Source organism: Micropterus salmoides, unplaced genomic scaffold (assembly GCF_014851395.1).
Source record: "Micropterus salmoides isolate LMB-PRFRI ecotype aquatic unplaced genomic scaffold, ASM1485139v1 Ms_hic_scaffold_630, whole genome shotgun sequence".
NCBI classification, from domain to species: Eukaryota; Metazoa; Chordata; class Actinopteri; order Centrarchiformes; family Centrarchidae; genus Micropterus; species Micropterus salmoides.
In genome coordinates this window covers 25,815-48,227 of record NW_024044383.1, presented here as the reverse complement: position 1 = coordinate 48,227, position 22,413 = coordinate 25,815, and the positions used below count along the sequence as shown (strand labels likewise).

At 48.3% G+C, this 22,413-nt stretch overlaps 5 non-coding genes and 3 pseudogenes across 5 annotated transcripts; all 8 read right to left on the bottom strand.

Annotated features, from left to right (window-relative positions):
- LOC119890958 lies at positions 1–113 on the bottom strand. The gene has a single exon (XR_005442365.1). It is a non-coding gene; the product is annotated as a U5 spliceosomal RNA (small nuclear RNA).
- Positions 114–1,080: 967 nt separating this feature from the next.
- Positions 1,081–1,272, bottom strand: LOC119890929. The gene has a single exon (XR_005442343.1). It is a non-coding gene; the product is annotated as a U2 spliceosomal RNA (small nuclear RNA).
- Positions 1,273–1,454: 182 nt separating this feature from the next.
- LOC119890957 lies at positions 1,455–1,567 on the bottom strand. The gene has a single exon (XR_005442364.1). It is a non-coding gene; the product is annotated as a U5 spliceosomal RNA (small nuclear RNA).
- Positions 1,568–2,534: 967 nt separating this feature from the next.
- On the bottom strand, positions 2,535–2,709 carry LOC119890941 (annotated as a pseudogene).
- A 5,836-nt stretch (positions 2,710–8,545) lies between these two features.
- LOC119890956 lies at positions 8,546–8,658 on the bottom strand. Its single transcript, XR_005442363.1, has one exon. It is a non-coding gene; the product is annotated as a U5 spliceosomal RNA (small nuclear RNA).
- A 969-nt stretch (positions 8,659–9,627) lies between these two features.
- Positions 9,628–9,804, bottom strand: LOC119890943 (annotated as a pseudogene).
- Positions 9,805–15,641: 5,837 nt separating this feature from the next.
- Positions 15,642–15,754, bottom strand: LOC119890955. Its single transcript, XR_005442362.1, has one exon. It is a non-coding gene; the product is annotated as a U5 spliceosomal RNA (small nuclear RNA).
- A 969-nt stretch (positions 15,755–16,723) lies between these two features.
- LOC119890938 lies at positions 16,724–16,903 on the bottom strand (annotated as a pseudogene).
- Between the last annotated feature and the right edge of the window lie 5,510 nt (positions 16,904–22,413).

Sequence of the window (22,413 nt, the reverse complement as noted above, 5' to 3'; positions counted from 1 at the left end):
CGGCCACACGGCAGAGCCTGCCAAAAATAGTTTTAACTCATTGGCGTCCCTCTCCACGGAAGTCTTTAGTAAAAGGCGAAAGACTTGTACGTTATGAAGAGAAACCCGAGTAAGTACGGGCCCCTCCTCCAGAGCCGCCGACGAGCCTAGTCGTCCCGGCCACTACCCTCACGGTAAGCCTCACTCTGCCTCTCGAGTCCCAAGTACCAGGCCACGCCCGTTCCCCTACCCCTCCCCAGGTCATGGCAGGCTCTATCCAATCGGGCTGCGGAGAGACGAAGGCCTGGCTTTTGGACAGAGGCTACCGAACGACTCGGGCTCTTGTAGCCTCTCGATGACGAGTGAGAGAAAGGGAGGGGAAATGTGGCCGATCGCTTCTCGGCCTTTTGGCCAAGACTGCAATGGCCTCCTCTTTCTGGTTAAAACCTTTGCCGGTTTGGGGCTTCGTTTTGTGTCACCAGCTTTTCTGGGAGGAGATTCACCTCATTCCTTGTGAATAAAATTTCAACTTTGCCGTAGCTGAAAAACTTTTGCAACAAGGAATTCATTGGTCCCGAGGACTGCCTACCTGTCCTCTGCCGGACTGCCACCTTGACCAGACCAAAGACGAGAAGGTAAGTGTGTTTTATTCACCGATTTAGCAGTTGTAGCAGGTTTTCTTGCTTCATTTGAGGTGTTTTAGTTTCTTGTATCCTTTCTACGCTGCGGTTCCTCCACCGTGTTGGCCAACCGTGCCGGGCCTACGGAGGCGCCGCAGTGTCCCCTCCCCACCTTCTGAGAGGCTCTATCCAATCGGAGAAATGAAGGCCTGGCTTTTGGACACAGGCTACCGAGCATCCGAAATACTCGGGCTCTCGATGACGAGTGGGAGAAAGGGAGGGGAAGTGCAGGGCACATTTAACAGCCATGCCGGTCCCAAATATCCCCTCGTCGTCTGCCAATCATAAAGTGCAAATCTCGCTGCCTTCTTCGAGGCTTCAGCTGGCCGCCCCCCCTCGACTGGCGCCTTTTTCGGGCCGGCGTCCGGCAGAGCGACGAACCTGCGTTTGGGTCAGTATTTTGGTTTTACACAAGGCAGGAGAAGGGTGCACCGCCCCCGGAGGCACTGCAATACCGGGTCGATGCGTGGAGTGGACGGAGCAAGCCCCTCGTCTCAGCTCCCGGTGCTAAAAATCCATTTAATATGTTGCCCCCTTATAGGGGACATATCAGATATTAAACTGATAAGAACAGATACTACACTTGATCTTAGCCAAAAGGCCGAGAAGCGATAACCCCCGCTGGTTGCTTCCAGCGCCCACCTCCCGGAGCAGTTCTCCCCTGCCGTGGCGCAGTGGTTTCAACTGCGCATAACAACGGCTGAGTCTCAGCACCTCCTCCCGAGCGCGCCTCGTCGCACCGCTCAACCTTGCCGGGGGCGGCGTTTTATTTCCTTTTCACAAACGCACGAGGCTCGGCCACACGGCAGAGCCTGCCAAAAATAGTTTTAACTCATTGGCGTCCCTCTCCACGGAAGTCTTTAGTAAAAGGCGAAAGACTTGTACGTTATGAAGAGAAACCCGAGTAAGTACGGGCCCCTCCTCCAGAGCCGCCGACGAGCCTAGTCGTCCCGGCCACTACCCTCACGGTAAGCCTCACTCTGCCTCTCGAGTCCCAAGTACCAGGCCACGCCCGTTCCCCTACCCCTCCCCAGGTCATGGCAGGCTCTATCCAATCGGGCTGCGGAGAGACGAAGGCCTGGCTTTTGGACAGAGGCTACCGAACGACTCGGGCTCTTGTAGCCTCTCGATGACGAGTGAGAGAAAGGGAGGGGAAATGTGGCCGATCGCTTCTCGGCCTTTTGGCCAAGACTGCAATGGCCTCCTCTTTCTGGTTAAAACCTTTGCCGGTTTGGGGCTTCGTTTTGTGTCACCAGCTTTTCTGGGAGGAGATTCACCTCATTCCTTGTGAATAAAATTTCAACTTTGCCGTAGCTGAAAAACTTTTGCAACAAGGAATTCATTGGTCCCGAGGACTGCCTACCTGTCCTCTGCCGGACTGCCACCTTGACCAGACCAAAGACGAGAAGGTAAGTGTGTTTTATTCACCGATTTAGCAGTTGTAGCAGGTTTTCTTGCTTCATTTGAGGTGTTTTAGTTTCTTGTATCCTTTCTACGCTGCGGTTCCTCCACCGTGTTGGCCAACCGTGCCGGGCCTACGGAGGCGCCGCAGTGTCCCCTCCCCACCTTCTGAGAGGCTCTATCCAATCGGAGAAATGAAGGCCTGGCTTTTGGACACAGGCTACCGAGCATCCGAAATACTCGGGCTCTCGATGACGAGTGGGAGAAAGGGAGGGGAAGTGCAGGGCACATTTAACAGCCATGCCGGTCCCAAATATCCCCTCGTCGTCTGCCAATCATAAAGTGCAAATCTCGCTGCCTTCTTCGAGGCTTCAGCTGGCCGCCCCCCTCGACTGGCGCCTTTTTCGGGCCGGCGTCCGGCAGAGCGACGAACCTCTGCGTTTGGGTCAGTATTTTGGTTTTACACAAGGCAGAGAAGGGTGCACCGCCCCCGGAGGCACTGCAATACCGGGTCGATGCGTGGAGTGGACGGAGCAAGCCCCTCGTCTCAGCTCCCGGTGCTAAAAATCCATTTAATATGTTGCCCCCTTATAGGGGACATATCAGATATTAAACTGATAAGAACAGATTTTTTCTTTTGAGAAAAATTTTATTGACACTCAATTCAAACATGATTCATAATATGTCAATTCCAAGTTACCTTTTAAAATACAACATGTCAATAAATAGATAAATGTTCTCTGTAAAACAACATTTAAAAAAAGTGTTTAAAATGCATTACAGATAACGTCATAAATTAAAGGTATAAAATGGTTTTCAGCTTGTCCATGTCAGTGAGTGTCTGTTAAAATGTCTTCAAAGCGGAGTGCATTTGTTAAAATAAAACTCACAAGAAATAAATGGATAATAAAAGCTCTTCTCCAAGTCCACTGTTGTGCAGGAGTGTAGTGAGTCCCTATCAAAGGGGAACTCATTCAGCTCCCCCAAACAGATTTGGACTCTCGGGATCTTGTGCAGGCGCTCAGAGGAGACCCTCACCCTGTAGCTCCTTCCCACCAACCTCACCCGGAGGGTCAGGCCGCCGCTGCCTTGAACTTTCCTTGTGTGGCTCCGGCTCCTCCGTCCGAATGGGCACAGAGGCGATTCTTCTTTGTGGCTGTGTCCTAGGCCCGCCGCCTGCAGCTCTGGCCGTTTGGACCGTTGCTGCGGCCATCCGGATCACAGCCACGGGGGGGATCTGCATGTGCTTTCTTGCCAGCAAGTTTCTGGAGGTCCATATGGCGTCTTTGATGGCGGCTAGGGTGAGCCACTGTTTGGCAAATGTACGTGCTGGTATCTGATTTCCTTGGCTCACCCCGTACAGCACCAGCTGTGGTGTGAGGACCTCCCTTGCTGGCAAGTACGGGAATTGCAAGGAGCCGGCCGTTGCCCACTGTTCTACGGCAGCGCTGCACTCCCAGAGCAGATGCCTTACCGACTCAGGCGCGCCACAACCTGGTCGGGGGCAAGTTGAGTGCGCCGACATGCCCCGGGAGTGCATTACGGACCTGACTGGGAGGATCTCATGAGCCACCATCCATGACAGGTCCCGGAGTCTGTTTGGAAGAGCTGGATGGTTCACGTTGCGCCAAACTGTTGAGGGCTCGCCGAATGCAAGCCCGCGCACTGGACTCACTGGTTCCCGCTCCTGCACAACAGAAATGAGAGAGCGGTGAGTGGTTAAAACCTGCAACTCCTCCTGCTCAAGGTTAAAATGCCTTAAAAATGACTGGATAAAAGCATAGGCTGGTGGCAGGTTAAAAGACACTGGTACTTTGAGACTTGTGGGTAAGATCTTAAGTTTTCTGAGGTAGGACCCCATCCAGAACCGTGTCATTGCTGCGGTCTTGGGGTTTCTGGATGGGGCTGTGGCGGTTGCGATGTGTAGTGCTGTGTATCTGCTTCCTAGGAACAAGTGCAGGTCTGGCACTCCTTTTCCTCCTTTCTCCTTTGGCTTCTTCATCACGCTTCGTCTCAGTCTTTCCCACTTGGAGCCCCACAAAAAATAAAAGATGGCTCGTTCCAGGTCTAAGATCACTCTCCTAGGCGGGATAAAAACAGAACTGATGAGTAAAAGCAAAGGTAAAATCACTGCTTTGATGATTAAAACCTTTCCTTCTAAAGTCAGTCCTCTAAGTGTCCAGTACCCTAGTCTCTGCCTGACTTTCCCTACTATGTCTGCCCAATTTGTTTTCCCCTCCCCCTCCCTATCAAACCTGATCCCAAGTATTTTTTGGTCAGTCTGGGTCACAGTCAGGGGGAGTCCTGTCGTCTCAGTCGCTGTCCACGGTCCATAAAAATGGGCTTGGGTCTTGCTTCTGTTCAGCTTTGACCCAGAGGCCTGTCCGAACCAGTCAGTCAAGTCCAGCGTCCTGTTGACAGATAAAAGGTCAGTGCATAAAATGTTGATGTCGTCCATATATAAAATACATTTTGTCTCGAGTCCCCCGCTCCCTGGGACTCCTACCCCATGGATTCGTTGGTCCCTTCTCAAGGTCTGTGCCAGTGGTTCTATACAGATAACGTAGAGGAGGGCAGATAACGGACAACCCTGACGGACACCGCAGTTTATATCCACTGCTCTTGTCAGATGCCCGTTAACAATGAATTTGCTGTTGATCTCCCGGTACAGCAGTCCCACCCAGGCTATAAACCTTCTCGGGAACCCCATTTTTTGCAGTACCTGGAAAAGGTACTGGTGCGAGACCCGATCAAAGGCTTTCTCAAAATCTAAATTCAGGACTACTAGCCGAATGTTTCTGTCTCTCGCGTAACAGATGGTATCTCGGATCAGTACGAGGCTGTCGGTGATCTTCCTCCCCGGGACGGCACAGGCTTGATCCGGGTGAATCAGATCTTCTAAAAACAAGGACATGCGTGAGGCTAAAGTTTACTAAAAAGTTTACAGTCAAAATTTAAGAGTGTGATAGGTCTCCAATTTTTCAAGTCCGTCTTGTCTTTGTCTTTGTGAAGGAGAGTCACTATCCCTGCTCTAAAGCTGTCAGGAAGTCGGTCCATTTGTTCAAAATCCATAAAAACAGCAAGCAAGTCTGGTGCTAAAATGTCCCAAAATGTCAGATAAAATTCCAAGGGAAGCCCGTCTTCTCCCGGCGACTTCCCTGTCTTAAAAGATTTGATGCATTTGTTTAATTCCGGTATCGTAAAATCTTGGGTTAAAAGCACGTTGTCGTTTGTTGCTTGGTCAATGGATTTTAAAACTTCGGTCATGGTGTCCCCGTTAACAGTTTTTTGCGTACAGTTCACGGTAAAAATGTTCGACAGTTTCTTTGATTTCCTCTGTTGTGTCAGCTGTGCACCCGTTTTCTTTTTTAAGTCTCAACATGGCCCCCCCTTTATTTACGATTTTCTTAAAAAAATATCTTGTGCACTTCTCTCCTTCCTCTATTTCCCTTTCCTTGCTTCTTAAAATCACACCTTTGCTATTAATTTCTGCTAAAACCGACATCTCTGTTTTAATTTGTTTTATCTCTTCATTAAAATCCATTCCATGTTGGATTAGTTTAAAATACCTCTGAAGCCGTTTCTGCAGTCCCAACATGCGTCTGTTGTCCCTCTTTTTCTTTCTTTTCCCTGCCTGTCTGTAAAACGTCTTTGTCTTTCCCTTCACCATTTCCCACCACTGTGCACGTGTATCGTAAAAGTCTTGAAGGGTCTGCCACTCTCGGTATTGCTCCCTGTACAGCCTAACTAGCTCCCTGTCTTCTAACAGGGAGCAATTGAGCTTCCACAGACCACTTCCTGCCGTCACACCGGAAGAGAGTGAAAGGGTGCAGGAAAGAATTGCGTGATCAGAAAAGAAAACAGGTTCCAATCTAGCATCGGTTGGTGGGCAATCACGTGATAAAATGTAGTCTATGCGAGAGGCTCGGGTGCCATCACTACTGAACCAGGTGAAGCCCTCCTCTCTGGGATGCATGGTTTTAAAACAGTCCACAAGTCTAAAATCACTGCATATGCTTTGAAGTAAAACTGAAGTCTTGTCCACTTTAAAATCGTCCCCTATTCTTCTCCTGTCGTTCCTGCTTAAAATACAATTAAAATCCCCCCCTACAACTAAAGGTGCCCTGCCTAGCATGTGGGGCTGCAGGTCTTCTAAAAGGTCATACCTGTCGTTCTTGTCATTAAAGCCATAAATATTTAAGACGTTAAAATCCTTCCCCATAAAAGTCAAGTGTGTTAAAAGTGCCCGACCATCTCTCACCACAGTGCTGCCCTTCACCAAGACTAGAGGGTTTTTTATTAAAATGGCCACTCCATCATTTTTGTTTTCATTTGAGCCGCTCCATATCGACGTTTGTGGCCATAACTCCTCCCATTCTCTGTAGTGTTTTAAAAATGGTAGGCCGCATTCCTGTATTAAAAACACGTCAGACTTAAAAGAGTTAAGAAAGGATAAAACAATCTGGGCTCTAACTCTCGACTTCACACTCCTCACATTGATAGTTGAGAAGGTGAGTGTCATGAGTATGGTTAAAATTTGCAGGTATGACATCTTAAAAGACTAAAAAAAAGGGGGATTTCAAATGTTTAAAAAACAGCAGTTAGTGGATTTCTTGTGAATGGAGCTCTTCCTTCATTCTCATGGGTGAGAGATGACGGGGTTGAGCTCCATTTCCCTTTCGGACTCTAGGAGTTGGCCTCTGACGCAGGGTTGCATTGAGCTTTGAGTCCTTAGGGGTTGATTGCAGAGCTATAGTTAAAAAAGAGACTTCATTAGGCGAATTGGAGGGGAAGACTCTGGGCTCCTCCACAGATGAACTGTCTGAGTAGCTCTCAGCTCTTCCCCTCTTTTCCGAGGCTCCAGGAGACTCAGAAGACAATTCTGAAATTAGTCTCTTGGCCGGCTGGGCATTGGGGAGGGGGACATCCTCGCTATCACTCTGTGACTGGCCAAATTTTTGTTCTGAGCCAGTCACTGAGCTAGCTCCGCCTTCTGCCTGCACTGCCACTGCTTCTCCCTGTTCTCCACTTGTGGGGCAGCTGCAGGCCCCTCCCCTTCTCCCGCCTCTACTGGTCCTTCTCCTCCAATCACAGGATTTGGCGGGAGATTTGAATTCTCCAGCCCAGCCTCTTCAATTAGCTCTCTAACTGCTTCGTCTTGTCCGCCATTTTGTGCCTTTGCTGCCTTTAATTTGTTGGCAAACGACTTAGGGCAATCTCTGAAGAGGTGGTTTGTTTCTCCACAAAGATTGCACTTTCTGCCATTGGTGCATTCCTCGAAAGTATGCCCAATTTCTCTACATTTACCACAAATGATCTGCTGGCACGCTTCTGCCAGGTGCCCATTCTCACCACACTTGCGGCAGAGTTTGGGCTGGCCCTGGTAATGAATGTAGCCCCTGTTGTTTCCCAGAACTATCATGGATGGCAGATGTTTCAGGCCCTGGAAGCCTTGAGGGTCTTGCCATTGTTGGATGGGGACCCTCCAAGCGCAATTCCAGATGCCATCCTCATCTCTCACTTTGGTAGCCTGGCCTTTAACAGTGCAAAATCTGCCCAGCCACAAACAAATGTCATCTGCATTCACAGTCTCATTGAACATTCTGACAATTACCGTTTTAGCGGCATTATCAGTCAGTTTCTCAACATTAAATGCAGTAAACTGGGGTTTTTCATTTTCGAAGCGTGTCCAGAAATCTCTGAACACGGCAGCAGAGACAAAACTCACATCGAAACCTTTTCCAAATGGCAGAGTCAAAATACAATTTATATCCTGCGGGGAGAATTTCAAAATGTTCTGGATCATTTTCCTTGAGAAGTCAAGCCTTGACATAACAAGGGTTTTCCCATCTTTTTCTTTGAATGTAAATCTGACACTGTGGTGCCTCCTCATGCCGGCATGGTTGGCCGCCATGGTGGAGGCACCACAACGTAAAAGTGGTAAAAAGAAGCTAAAACACCTAAAAAGTCTAAAACCAAGTCAACTAAAATAAGGTAAAAGAATGCTCTAAAAAGAGCAATAAAATCTACTAAAAATGTTAAAAGGTGAATAAAACACACTTACCTTGTCTTGTTTGGCCTGGTCGAGATGTTATTCCGGCAGAGTACAGGTAAGCAGTCCTCTGAACCAATGAATTCCTTTGTGTGAAACAATTTCAACTACAACAAAGTTGAAATTTTATTCACAAGGAATAATGTGAGTATCCTCCCAAAAACCTGGTAACACTTCGCCACAAACAGGCAAAAGTTTTATCCAGACACAGGAGGCGATCGCAGTCTTAGCCAAAAGGCCGAGAAGCGATAACCCCCGCTGGTTGCTTCCAGCGCCCACCTCCCGGAGCAGTTCTCCCCCTGCCGTGGCGCAGTGGTTTCAACTGCGCATAACAACGGCTGAGTCTCAGCACCTCCTCCCGAGCGCGCCTCGTCGCACCGCTCAACCTTGCCGGGGGCGGCGTTTTATTTCCTTTTCACAAACGCACGAGGCTCGGCCACACGGCAGAGCCTGCCAAAAATAGTTTTAACTCATTGGCGTCCCTCTCCACGGAAGTCTTTAGTAAAAGGCGAAAGACTTGTACGTTATGAAGAGAAACCCGAGTAAGTACGGGCCCCTCCTCCAGAGCCGCCGACGAGCCTAGTCGTCCCGGCCACTACCCTCACGGTAAGCCTCACTCTGCCTCTCGAGTCCCAAGTACCAGGCCACGCCCGTTCCCCTACCCCTCCCCAGGTCATGGCAGGCTCTATCCAATCGGGCTGCGGAGAGACGAAGGCCTGGCTTTTGGACAGAGGCTACCGAACGACTCGGGCTCTTGTAGCCTCTCGATGACGAGTGAGAGAAAGGGAGGGGAAATGTGGCCGATCGCTTCTCGGCCTTTTGGCCAAGACTGCAATGGCCTCCTCTTTCTGGTTAAAACCTTTGCCGGTTTGGGGCTTCGTTTTGTGTCACCAGCTTTTCTGGGAGGAGATTCACCTCATTCCTTGTGAATAAAATTTCAACTTTGCCGTAGCTGAAAAACTTTTGCAACAAGGAATTCATTGGTCCCGAGGACTGCCTACCTGTCCTCTGCCGGACTGCCACCTTGACCAGACCAAAGACGAGAAGGTAAGTGTGTTTTATTCACCGATTTAGCAGTTGTAGCAGGTTTTCTTGCTTCATTTGAGGTGTTTTAGTTTCTTGTATCCTTTCTACGCTGCGGTTCCTCCACCGTGTTGGCCAACCGTGCCGGGCCTACGGAGGCGCCGCAGTGTCCCCTCCCCACCTTCTGAGAGGCTCTATCCAATCGGAGAAATGAAGGCCTGGCTTTTGGACACAGGCTACCGAGCATCCGAAATACTCGGGCTCTCGATGACGAGTGGGAGAAAGGGAGGGGAAGTGCAGGGCACATTTAACAGCCATGCCGGTCCCAAATATCCCCTCGTCGTCTGCCAATCATAAAGTGCAAATCTCGCTGCCTTCTTCGAGGCTTCAGCTGGCCGCCCCCCCTCGACTGGCGCCTTTTTCGGGCCGGCGTCCGGCAGAGCGACGAACCTCTGCGTTTGGGTCAGTATTTTGGTTTTACACAAGGCAGGAGAAGGGTGCACCGCCCCCGGAGGCACTGCAATACCGGGTCGATGCGTGGAGTGGACGGAGCAAGCCCCTCGTCTCAGCTCCCGGTGCTAAAAATCCATTTAATATGTTGCCCCCTTATAGGGGACATATCAGATATTAAACTGATAAGAACAGATTTTTTTTCTTTTGAGAAAAATTTTATTGACACTCAATTCAAACATGATTCATAATATGTCAATTCCAAGTTACCTTTTAAAATACAACATGTCAATAAATAGATAAATGTTCTCTGTAAAACAACATTTAAAAAAAGTGTTTAAAATGCATTACAGATAACGTCATAAATTAAAGGTATAAAATGGTTTTCAGCTTGTCCATGTCTGTGAGTGTCTGTTAAAAAGTCTTCAAAGCGGAGTGCATTTGTTAAAATAAAACTCACAAAAAAAATGGATAATAAAAGCTCTTCTCCAAGTCCACTGTTGTGCAGGAGTGTAGTGAGTCCCTATCAAAGGGGAACTCATTCAGCTCCCCCAAACAGATTTGGACTCTCGGGATCTTGTGCAGGCGCTCAGAGGAGACCCTCACCCTGTAGCTCCTTCCCACCAACCTCACCCGGAGGGTCAGGCCGCCGCTGCCTTGAACTTTCCTTGTGTGGCTCCGGCTCCTCCGTCCGAATGGGCACAGAGGCGATTCTTCTTTGTGGCTGTGTCCTAGGCCCGCCGCCTGCAGCTCTGGCCGTTTGGACCGTTGCTGCGGCCATCCGGATCACAGCCACGGGGGGATCTGCATGTGCTTTCTTGCCAGCAAGTTTCTGGAGGTCCATATGGCGTCTTTGATGGCGGCTAGGGTGAGCCACTGTTTGGCAAATGTACGTGCTGGTATCTGATTTCCTTGGCTCACCCCGTACAGCACCAGCTGTGGTGTGAGGACCTCCCTTGCTGGCAAGTACGGGAATTGCAAGGAGCCGGCCGTTGCCCACTGTTCTACGGCAGCGCTGCACTCCCAGAGCAGATGCCTTACCGACTCAGGCGCGCCACAACCTGGTCGGGGGCAAGTTGAGTGCGCCGACATGCCCCGGGAGTGCATTACGGACCTGACTGGGAGGATCTCATGAGCCACCATCCATGACAGGTCCCGGAGTCTGTTTGGAAGAGCTGGATGGTTCACGTTGCGCCAAACTGTTGAGGGCTCGCCGAATGCAAGCCCGCGCACTGGACTCACTGGTTCCCGCTCCTGCACAACAGAAATGAGAGAGCGGTGAGTGGTTAAAACCTGCAACTCCTCCTGCTCAAGGTTAAAATGCCTTAAAAATGACTGGATAAAAGCATAGGCTGGTGGCAGGTTAAAAGACACTGGTACTTTGAGACTTGTGGGTAAGATCTTAAGTTTTCTGAGGTAGGACCCCATCCAGAACCGTGTCATTGCTGCGGTCTTGGGGTTTCTGGATGGGGCTGTGGCGGTTGCGATGTGTAGTGCTGTGTATCTGCTTCCTAGGAACAAGTGCAGGTCTGGCACTCCTTTTCCTCCTTTCTCCTTTGGCTTCTTCATCACGCTTCGTCTCAGTCTTTCCCACTTGGAGCCCCACAAAAAATAAAAGATGGCTCGTTCCAGGTCTAAGATCACTCTCCTAGGCGGGATAAAAACAGAACTGATGAGTAAAAGCAAAGGTAAAATCACTGCTTTGATGATTAAAACCTTTCCTTCTAAAGTCAGTCCTCTAAGTGTCCAGTACCCTAGTCTCTGCCTGACTTTCCCTACTATGTCTGCCCAATTTGTTTTCCCCTCCCCCTCCCTATCAAACCTGATCCCAAGTATTTTTTGGTCAGTCTGGGTCACAGTCAGGGGGAGTCCTGTCGTCTCAGTCGCTGTCCACGGTCCATAAAAATGGGCTTGGGTCTTGCTTCTGTTCAGCTTTGACCCAGAGGCCTGTCCGAACCAGTCAGTCAAGTCCAGCGTCCTGTTGACAGATAAAAGGTCAGTGCATAAAATGTTGATGTCGTCCATATATAAAATACATTTTGTCTCGAGTCCCCCGCTCCCTGGGACTCCTACCCCATGGATTCGTTGGTCCCTTCTCAAGGTCTGTGCCAGTGGTTCTATACAGATAACGTAGAGGAGGGCAGATAACGGACAACCCTGACGGACACCGCAGTTTATATCCACTGCTCTTGTCAGATGCCCGTTAACAATGAATTTGCTGTTGATCTCCCGGTACAGCAGTCCCACCCAGGCTATAAACCTTCTCGGGAACCCCATTTTTTGCAGTACCTGGAAAAGGTACTGGTGCGAGACCCGATCAAAGGCTTTCTCAAAATCTAAATTCAGGACTACTAGCCGAATGTTTCTGTCTCTCGCGTAACAGATGGTATCTCGGATCAGTACGAGGCTGTCGGTGATCTTCCTCCCCGGGACGGCACAGGCTTGATCCGGGTGAATCAGATCTTCTAAAAACAAGGACATGCGTGAGGCTAAAGTTTACTAAAAAGTTTACAGTCAAAATTTAAGAGTGTGATAGGTCTCCAATTTTTCAAGTCCGTCTTGTCTTTGTCTTTGTGAAGGAGAGTCACTATCCCTGCTCTAAAGCTGTCAGGAAGTCGGTCCATTTGTTCAAAATCCATAAAAACAGCAAGCAAGTCTGGTGCTAAAATGTCCCAAAATGTCAGATAAAATTCCAAGGGAAGCCCGTCTTCTCCCGGCGACTTCCCTGTCTTAAAAGATTTGATGCATTTGTTTAATTCCGGTATCGTAAAATCTTGGGTTAAAAGCACGTTGTCGTTTGTTGCTTGGTCAATGGATTTTAAAACTTCGGTCATGGTGTCCCCGTTAACAGTTTTTATGCGTACAGTTCACGGTAAAAATGTTCGACAGTTTCTTTGATTTCCTCTGTTGTGTCAGCTGTGCACCCGTTTTCTTTTTTAAGTCTCAACATGGCCCCCCCTTTATTTACGATTTTCTTAAAAAAATATCTTGTGCACTTCTCTCCTTCCTCTATTTCCCTTTCCTTGCTTCTTAAAATCACACCTTTGCTATTAATTTCTGCTAAAACCGACATCTCTGTTTTAATTTGTTTTATCTCTTCATTAAAATCCATTCCATGTTGGATTAGTTTAAAATACCTCTGAAGCCGTTTCTGCAGTCCCAACATGCGTCTGTTGTCCCTCTTTTTCTTTCTTTTCCCTGCCTGTCTGTAAAACGTCTTTGTCTTTCCCTTCACCATTTCCCACCACTGTGCACGTGTATCGTAAAAGTCTTGAAGGGTCTGCCACTCTCGGTATTGCTCCCTGTACAGCCTAACTAGCTCCCTGTCTTCTAACAGGGAGCAATTGAGCTTCCACAGACCACTTCCTGCCGTCACACCGGAAGAGAGTGAAAGGGTGCAGGAAAGAATTGCGTGATCAGAAAAGAAAACAGGTTCCAATCTAGCATCGGTTGGTGGGCAATCACGTGATAAAATGTAGTCTATGCGAGAGGCTCGGGTGCCATCACTACTGAACCAGGTGAAGCCCTCCTCTCTGGGATGCATGGTTTTAAAACAGTCCACAAGTCTAAAATCACTGCATATGCTTTGAAGTAAAACTGAAGTCTTGTCCACTTTAAAATCGTCCCCTATTCTTCTCCTGTCGTTCCTGCTTAAAATACAATTAAAATCCCCCCCTACAACTAAAGGTGCCCTGCCTAGCATGTGGGGCTGCAGGTCTTCTAAAAGGTCATACCTGTCGTTCTTGTCATTAAAGCCATAAATATTTAAGACGTTAAAATCCTTCCCCATAAAAGTCAAGTGTGTTAAAAGTGCCCGACCATCTCTCACCACAGTGCTGCCCTTCACCAAGACTAGAGGGTTTTTTATTAAAATGGCCACTCCATCATTTTTGTTTTCATTTGAGCCGCTCCATATCGACGTTTGTGGCCATAACTCCTCCCATTCTCTGTAGTGTTTTAAAAATGGTAGGCCGCATTCCTGTATTAAAAACACGTCAGACTTAAAAGAGTTAAGAAAGGATAAAACAATCTGGGCTCTAACTCTCGACTTCACACTCCTCACATTGATAGTTGAGAAGGTGAGTGTCATGAGTATGGTTAAAATTTGCAGGTATGACATCTTAAAAGACTAAAAAAAAAGGGGGATTTCAAATGTTTAAAAAACAGCAGTTAGTGGATTTCTTGTGAATGGAGCTCTTCCTTCATTCTCATGGGTGAGAGATGACGGGGTTGAGCTCCATTTCCCTTTCGGACTCTAGGAGTTGGCCTCTGACGCAGGGTGCATTGAGCTTTGAGTCCTTAGGGGTTGATTGCAGAGCTATAGTTAAAAAAGAGACTTCATTAGGCGAATTGGAGGGGAAGACTCTGGGCTCCTCCACAGATGAACTGTCTGAGTAGCTCTCAGCTCTTCCCCTCTTTTCCGAGGCTCCAGGAGACTCAGAAGACAATTCTGAAATTAGTCTCTTGGCCGGCTGGGCATTGGGGAGGGGGACATCCTCGCTATCACTCTGTGACTGGCCAAATTTTTGTTCTGAGCCAGTCACTGAGCTAGCTCCGCCTTCTGCCTGCACTGCCACTGCTTCTCCCTGTTCTCCACTTGTGGGGCAGCTGCAGGCCCCTCCCCTTCTCCCGCCTCTACTGGTCCTTCTCCTCCAATCACAGGATTTGGCGGGAGATTTGAATTCTCCAGCCCAGCCTCTTCAATTAGCTCTCTAACTGCTTCGTCTTGTCCGCCATTTTGTGCCTTTGCTGCCTTTAATTTGTTGGCAAACGACTTAGGGCAATCTCTGAAGAGGTGGTTTGTTTCTCCACAAAGATTGCACTTTCTGCCATTGGTGCATTCCTCGAAAGTATGCCCAATTTCTCTACATTTACCACAAATGATCTGCTGGCACGCTTCTGCCAGGTGCCCATTCTCACCACACTTGCGGCAGAGTTTGGGCTGGCCCTGGTAATGAATGTAGCCCCTGTTGTTTCCCAGAACTATCATGGATGGCAGATGTTTCAGGCCCTGGAAGCCTTGAGGGTCTTGCCATTGTTGGATGGGGACCCTCCAAGCGCAATTCCAGATGCCATCCTCATCTCTCACTTTGGTAGCCTGGCCTTTAACAGTGCAAAATCTGCCCAGCCACAAACAAATGTCATCTGCATTCACAGTCTCATTGAACATTCTGACAATTACCGTTTTAGCGGCATTATCAGTCAGTTTCTCAACATTAAATGCAGTAAACTGGGGTTTTTCATTTTCGAAGCGTGTCCAGAAATCTCTGAACACGGCAGCAGAGACAAAACTCACATCGAAACCTTTTCCAAATGGCAGAGTCAAAATACAATTTATATCCTGCGGGGAGAATTTCAAAATGTTCTGGATCATTTTCCTTGAGAAGTCAAGCCTTGACATAACAAGGGTTTTCCCATCTTTTTCTTTGAATGTAAATCTGACACTGTGGTGCCTCCTCATGCCGGCATGGTTGGCCGCCATGGTGGAGGCACCACAACGTAAAAGTGGTAAAAAAGAAGCTAAAACACCTAAAACAGTCTAAAACCAAGTCAACTAAAATAAGGTAAAAGAATGCTCTAAAAAGAGCAATAAAATCTACTAAAAATGTTAGAAAGGTGAATAAAACACACTTACCTTGTCTTGTTTGGCCTGGTCGAGATGTTATTCCGGCAGAGTACAGGTAAGCAGTCCTCTGAACCAATGAATTCCTTTGTGTGAAACAATTTCAACTACAACAAAGTTGAAATTTTATTCACAAGGAATAATGTGAGTATCCTCCCAAAAACCTGGTAACACTTCGCCACAAACAGGCAAAAGTTTTATCCAGACACAGGAGGCGATCGCAGTCTTAGCCAAAAGGCCGAGAAGCGATAACCCCCGCTGGTTGCTTCCAGCGCCCACCTCCCGGAGCAGTTCTCCCCCTGCCGTGGCGCAGTGGTTTCAACTGCGCATAACAACGGCTGAGTCTCAGCACCTCCTCCCGAGCGCGCCTCGTCGCACCGCTCAACCTTGCCGGGGGCGGCGTTTTATTTCCTTTTCACAAACGCACGAGGCTCGGCCACACGGCAGAGCCTGCCAAAAATAGTTTTAACTCATTGGCGTCCCTCTCCACGGAAGTCTTTAGTAAAAGGCGAAAGACTTGTACGTTATGAAGAGAAACCCGAGTAAGTACGGGCCCCTCCTCCAGAGCCGCCGACGAGCCTAGTCGTCCCGGCCACTACCCTCACGGTAAGCCTCACTCTGCCTCTCGAGTCCCAAGTACCAGGCCACGCCCGTTCCCCTACCCCTCCCCAGGTCATGGCAGGCTCTATCCAATCGGGCTGCGGAGAGACGAAGGCCTGGCTTTTGGACAGAGGCTACCGAACGACTCGGGCTCTTGTAGCCTCTCGATGACGAGTGAGAGAAAGGGAGGGGAAATGTGGCCGATCGCTTCTCGGCCTTTTGGCCAAGACTGCAATGGCCTCCTCTTTCTGGTTAAAACCTTTGCCGGTTTGGGGCTTCGTTTTGTGTCACCAGCTTTTCTGGGAGGAGATTCACCTCATTCCTTGTGAATAAAATTTCAACTTTGCCGTAGCTGAAAAACTTTTGCAACAAGGAATTCATTGGTCCCGAGGACTGCCTACCTGTCCTCTGCCGGACTGCCACCTTGACCAGACCAAAGACGAGAAGGTAAGTGTGTTTTATTCACCGATTTAGCAGTTGTAGCAGGTTTTCTTGCTTCATTTGAGGTGTTTTAGTTTCTTGTATCCTTTCTACGCTGCGGTTCCTCCACCGTGTTGGCCAACCGTGCCGGGCCTACGGAGGCGCCGCAGTGTCCCCTCCCCACCTTCTGAGAGGCTCTATCCAATCGGAGAAATGAAGGCCTGGCTTTTGGACACAGGCTACCGAGCATCCGAAATACTCGGGCTCTCGATGACGAGTGGGAGAAAGGGAGGGGAAGTGCAGGGCACATTTAACAGCCATGCCGGTCCCAAATATCCCCTCGTCGTCTGCCAATCATAAAGTGCAAATCTCGCTGCCTTCTTCGAGGCTTCAGCTGGCCGCCCCCCCTCGACTGGCGCCTTTTTCGGGCCGGCGTCCGGCAGAGCGACGAACCTCTGCGTTTGGGTCAGTATTTTGGTTTTACACAAGGCAGGAGAAGGGTGCACCGCCCCCGGAGGCACTGCAATACCGGGTCGATGCGTGGAGTGGACGGAGCAAGCCCCTCGTCTCAGCTCCCGGTGCTAAAAATCCATTTAATATGTTGCCCCCTTATAGGGGACATATCAGATATTAAACTGATAAGAACAGATTTTTTTCTTTTGAGAAAAATTTTATTGACACTCAATTCAAACATGATTCATAATATGTCAATTCCAAGTTACCTTTTAAAATACAACATGTCAATAAATAGATAAATGTTCTCTGTAAAACAACATTTAAAAAAAGTGTTTAAAATGCATTACAGATAACGTCATAAATTAAAGGTATAAAATGGTTTTCAGCTTGTCCATGTCTGTGAGTGTCTGTTAAAAGTCTTCAAAGCGGAGTGCATTTGTTAAAATAAAACTCACAAAAAATAAATGGATAATAAAAGCTCTTCTCCAAGTCCACTGTTGTGCAGGAGTGTAGTGAGTCCCTATCAAAGGGGAACTCATTCAGCTCCCCCAAACAGATTTGGACTCTCGGGATCTTGTGCAGGCGCTCAGAGGAGACCCTCACCCTGTAGCTCCTTCCCACCAACCTCACCCGGAGGGTCAGGCCGCCGCTGCCTTGAACTTTCCTTGTGTGGCTCCGGCTCCTCCGTCCGAATGGGCACAGAGGCGATTCTTCTTTGTGGCTGTGTCCTAGGCCCGCCGCCTGCAGCTCTGGCCGTTTGGGCCGTTGCTGCGGCCATCCGGATCACAGCCACGGGGGGGATCTGCATGTGCTTTCTTGCCAGCAAGTTTCTGGAGGTCCATATGGCGTCTTTGATGGCGGCTAGGGTGAGCCACTGTTTGGCAAATGTACGTGCTGGTATCTGATTTCCTTGGCTCACCCCGTACAGCACCAGCTGTGGTGTGAGGACCTCCCTTGCTGGCAAGTACGGGAATTGCAAGGAGCCGGCCGTTGCCCACTGTTCTACGGCAGCGCTGCACTCCCAGAGCAGATGCCTTACCGACTCAGGCGCGCCACAACCTGGTCGGGGGCAAGTTGAGTGCGCCGACATGCCCCGGGAGTGCATTACGGACCTGACTGGGAGGATCTCATGAGCCACCATCCATGACAGGTCCCGGAGTCTGTTTGGAAGAGCTGGATGGTTCACGTTGCGCCAAACTGTTGAGGGCTCGCCGAATGCAAGCCCGCGCACTGGACTCACTGGTTCCCGCTCCTGCACAACAGAAATGAGAGAGCGGTGAGTGGTTAAAACCTGCAACTCCTCCTGCTCAAGGTTAAAATGCCTTAAAAATGACTGGATAAAAGCATAGGCTGGTGGCAGGTTAAAAGACACTGGTACTTTGAGACTTGTGGGTAAGATCTTAAGTTTTCTGAGGTAGGACCCCATCCAGAACCGTGTCATTGCTGCGGTCTTGGGGTTTCTGGATGGGGCTGTGGCGGTTGCGATGTGTAGTGCTGTGTATCTGCTTCCTAGGAACAAGTGCAGGTCTGGCACTCCTTTTCCTCCTTTCTCCTTTGGCTTCTTCATCACGCTTCGTCTCAGTCTTTCCCACTTGGAGCCCCACAAAAAATAAAAGATGGCTCGTTCCAGGTCTAAGATCACTCTCCTAGGCGGGATAAAAACAGAACTGATGAGTAAAAGCAAAGGTAAAATCACTGCTTTGATGATTAAAACCTTTCCTTCTAAAGTCAGTCCTCTAAGTGTCCAGTACCCTAGTCTCTGCCTGACTTTCCCTACTATGTCTGCCCAATTTGTTTTCCCCTCCCCCTCCCTATCAAACCTGATCCCAAGTATTTTTTGGTCAGTCTGGGTCACAGTCAGGGGGAGTCCTGTCGTCTCAGTCGCTGTCCACGGTCCATAAAAATGGGCTTGGGTCTTGCTTCTGTTCAGCTTTGACCCAGAGGCCTGTCCGAACCAGTCAGTCAAGTCCAGCGTCCTGTTGACAGATAAAAGGTCAGTGCATAAAATGTTGATGTCGTCCATATATAAAATACATTTTGTCTCGAGTCCCCCGCTCCCTGGGACTCCTACCCCATGGATTCGTTGGTCCCTTCTCAAGGTCTGTGCCAGTGGTTCTATACAGATAACGTAGAGGAGGGCAGATAACGGACAACCCTGACGGACACCGCAGTTTATATCCACTGCTCTTGTCAGATGCCCGTTAACAATGAATTTGCTGTTGATCTCCCGGTACAGCAGTCCCACCCAGGCTATAAACCTTCTCGGGAACCCCATTTTTTGCAGTACCTGGAAAAGGTACTGGTGCGAGACCCGATCAAAGGCTTTCTCAAAATCTAAATTCAGGACTACTAGCCGAATGTTTCTGTCTCTCGCGTAACAGATGGTATCTCGGATCAGTACGAGGCTGTCGGTGATCTTCCTCCCCGGGACGGCACAGGCTTGATCCGGGTGAATCAGATCTTCTAAAAACAAGGACATGCGTGAGGCTAAAAGTTTACTAAAAAGTTTACAGTCAAAATTTAAGAGTGTGATAGGTCTCCAATTTTTCAAGTCCGTCTTGTCTTTGTCTTTGTGAAGGAGAGTCACTATCCCTGCTCTAAAGCTGTCAGGAAGTCGGTCCATTTGTTCAAAATCCATAAAAACAGCAAGCAAGTCTGGTGCTAAAATGTCCCAAAATGTCAGATAAAATTCCAAGGGAAGCCCGTCTTCTCCCGGCGACTTCCCTGTCTTAAAAGATTTGATGCATTTGTTTAATTCCGGTATCGTAAAATCTTGGGTTAAAAGCACGTTGTCGTTTGTTGCTTGGTCAATGGATTTTAAAACTTCGTCATGGTGTCCCCGTTAACAGTTTTGTATGCGTACAGTTCACGGTAAAAATGTTCGACAGTTTCTTTGATTTCCTCTGTTGTGTCAGCTGTGCACCCGTTTTCTTTTTTAAGTCTCAACATGGCCCCCCCTTTATTTACGATTTTCTTAAAAAAATATCTTGTGCACTTCTCTCCTTCCTCTATTTCCCTTTCCTTGCTTCTTAAAATCACACCTTTGCTATTAATTTCTGCTAAAACCGACATCTCTGTTTTAATTTGTTTTATCTCTTCATTAAAATCCATTCCATGTTGGATTAGTTTAAAATACCTCTGAAGCCGTTTCTGCAGTCCCAACATGCGTCTGTTGTCCCTCTTTTTCTTTCTTTTCCCTGCCTGTCTGTAAAACGTCTTTGTCTTTCCCTTCACCATTTCCCACCACTGTGCACGTGTATCGTAAAAGTCTTGAAGGGTCTGCCACTCTCGGTATTGCTCCCTGTACAGCCTAACTAGCTCCCTGTCTTCTAACAGGGAGCAATTGAGCTTCCACAGACCACTTCCTGCCGTCACACCGGAAGAGAGTGAAAGGGTGCAGGAAAGAATTGCGTGATCAGAAAAGAAAACAGGTTCCAATCTAGCATCGGTTGGTGGGCAATCACGTGATAAAATGTAGTCTATGCGAGAGGCTCGGGTGCCATCACTACTGAACCAGGTGAAGCCCTCCTCTCTGGGATGCATGGTTTTAAAACAGTCCACAAGTCTAAAATCACTGCATATGCTTTGAAGTAAAACTGAAGTCTTGTCCACTTTAAAATCGTCCCCTATTCTTCTCCTGTCGTTCCTGCTTAAAATACAATTAAAATCCCCCCCTACAACTAAAGGTGCCCTGCCTAGCATGTGGGGCTGCAGGTCTTCTAAAAGGTCATACCTGTCGTTCTTGTCATTAAAGCCATAAATATTTAAGACGTTAAAATCCTTCCCCATAAAAGTCAAGTGTGTTAAAAGTGCCCGACCATCTCTCACCACAGTGCTGCCCTTCACCAGACTAGAGGGTTTTTTATTAAAATGGCCACTCCATCATTTTTGTTTTCATTTGAGCCGCTCCATATCGACGTTTGTGGCCATAACTCCTCCCATTCTCTGTAGTGTTTTAAAAATGGTAGGCCGCATTCCTGTATTAAAAACACGTCAGACTTAAAAGAGTTAAGAAAGGATAAAACAATCTGGGCTCTAACTCTCGACTTCACACTCCTCACATTGATAGTTGAGAAGGTGAGTGTCATGAGTATGGTTAAAATTTGCAGGTATGACATCTTAAAAGACTAAAAAAAAAGGGGGATTTCAAATGTTTAAAAACAGCAGTTAGTGGATTTCTTGTGAATGGAGCTCTTCCTTCATTCTCATGGGTGAGAGATGACGGGGTTGAGCTCCATTTCCCTTTCGGACTCTAGGAGTTGGCCTCTGACGCAGGGTGCATTGAGCTTTGAGTCCTTAGGGGTTGATTGCAGAGCTATAGTTAAAAAAGAGACTTCATTAGGCGAATTGGAGGGGAAGACTCTGGGCTCCTCCACAGATGAACTGTCTGAGTAGCTCTCAGCTCTTCCCCTCTTTTCCGAGGCTCCAGGAGACTCAGAAGACAATTCTGAAATTAGTCTCTTGGCCGGCTGGGCATTGGGGAGGGGGACATCCTCGCTATCACTCTGTGACTGGCCAAATTTTTGTTCTGAGCCAGTCACTGAGCTAGCTCCGCCTTCTGCCTGCACTGCCACTGCTTCTTCCCTGTTCTCCACTTGTGGGGCAGCTGCAGGCCCCTCCCCTTCTCCCGCCTCTACTGGTCCTTCTCCTCCAATCACAGGATTTGGCGGGAGATTTGAATTCTCCAGCCCAGCCTCTTCAATTAGCTCTCTAACTGCTTCGTCTTGTCCGCCATTTTGTGCCTTTGCTGCCTTTAATTTGTTGGCAAACGACTTAGGGCAATCTCTGAAGAGGTGGTTTGTTTCTCCACAAAGATTGCACTTTCTGCCATTGGTGCATTCCTCGAAAGTATGCCCAATTTCTCTACATTTACCACAAATGATCTGCTGGCACGCTTCTGCCAGGTGCCCATTCTCACCACACTTGCGGCAGAGTTTGGGCTGGCCCTGGTAATGAATGTAGCCCCTGTTGTTTCCCAGAACTATCATGGATGGCAGATGTTTCAGGCCCTGGAAGCCTTGAGGGTCTTGCCATTGTTGGATGGGGACCCTCCAAGCGCAATTCCAGATGCCATCCTCATCTCTCACTTTGGTAGCCTGGCCTTTAACAGTGCAAAATCTGCCCAGCCACAAACAAATGTCATCTGCATTCACAGTCTCATTGAACATTCTGACAATTACCGTTTTAGCGGCATTATCAGTCAGTTTCTCAACATTAAATGCAGTAAACTGGGGTTTTTCATTTTCGAAGCGTGTCCAGAAATCTCTGAACACGGCAGCAGAGACAAAACTCACATCGAAACCTTTTCCAAATGGCAGAGTCAAAATACAATTTATATCCTGCGGGGAGAATTTCAAAATGTTCTGGATCATTTTCCTTGAGAAGTCAGCCTTGACATAACAAGGGTTTTCCCATCTTTTTCTTTGAATGTAAATCTGACACTGTGGTGCCTCCTCATGCCGGCATGGTTGGCCGCCATGGTGGAGGCACCACAACGTAAAAGTGGTAAAAGAAGCTAAAACACCTAAAAAGTCTAAAACCAAGTCAACTAAAATAAGGTAAAAGAATGCTCTAAAAAGAGCAATAAAATCTACTAAAAATGTTAGAAAGGTGAATAAAACACACTTACCTTGTCTTGTTTGGCCTGGTCGAGATGTTATTCCGGCAGAGTACAGGTAAGCAGTCCTCTGAACCAATGAATTCCTTTGTGTGAAACAATTTCAACTACA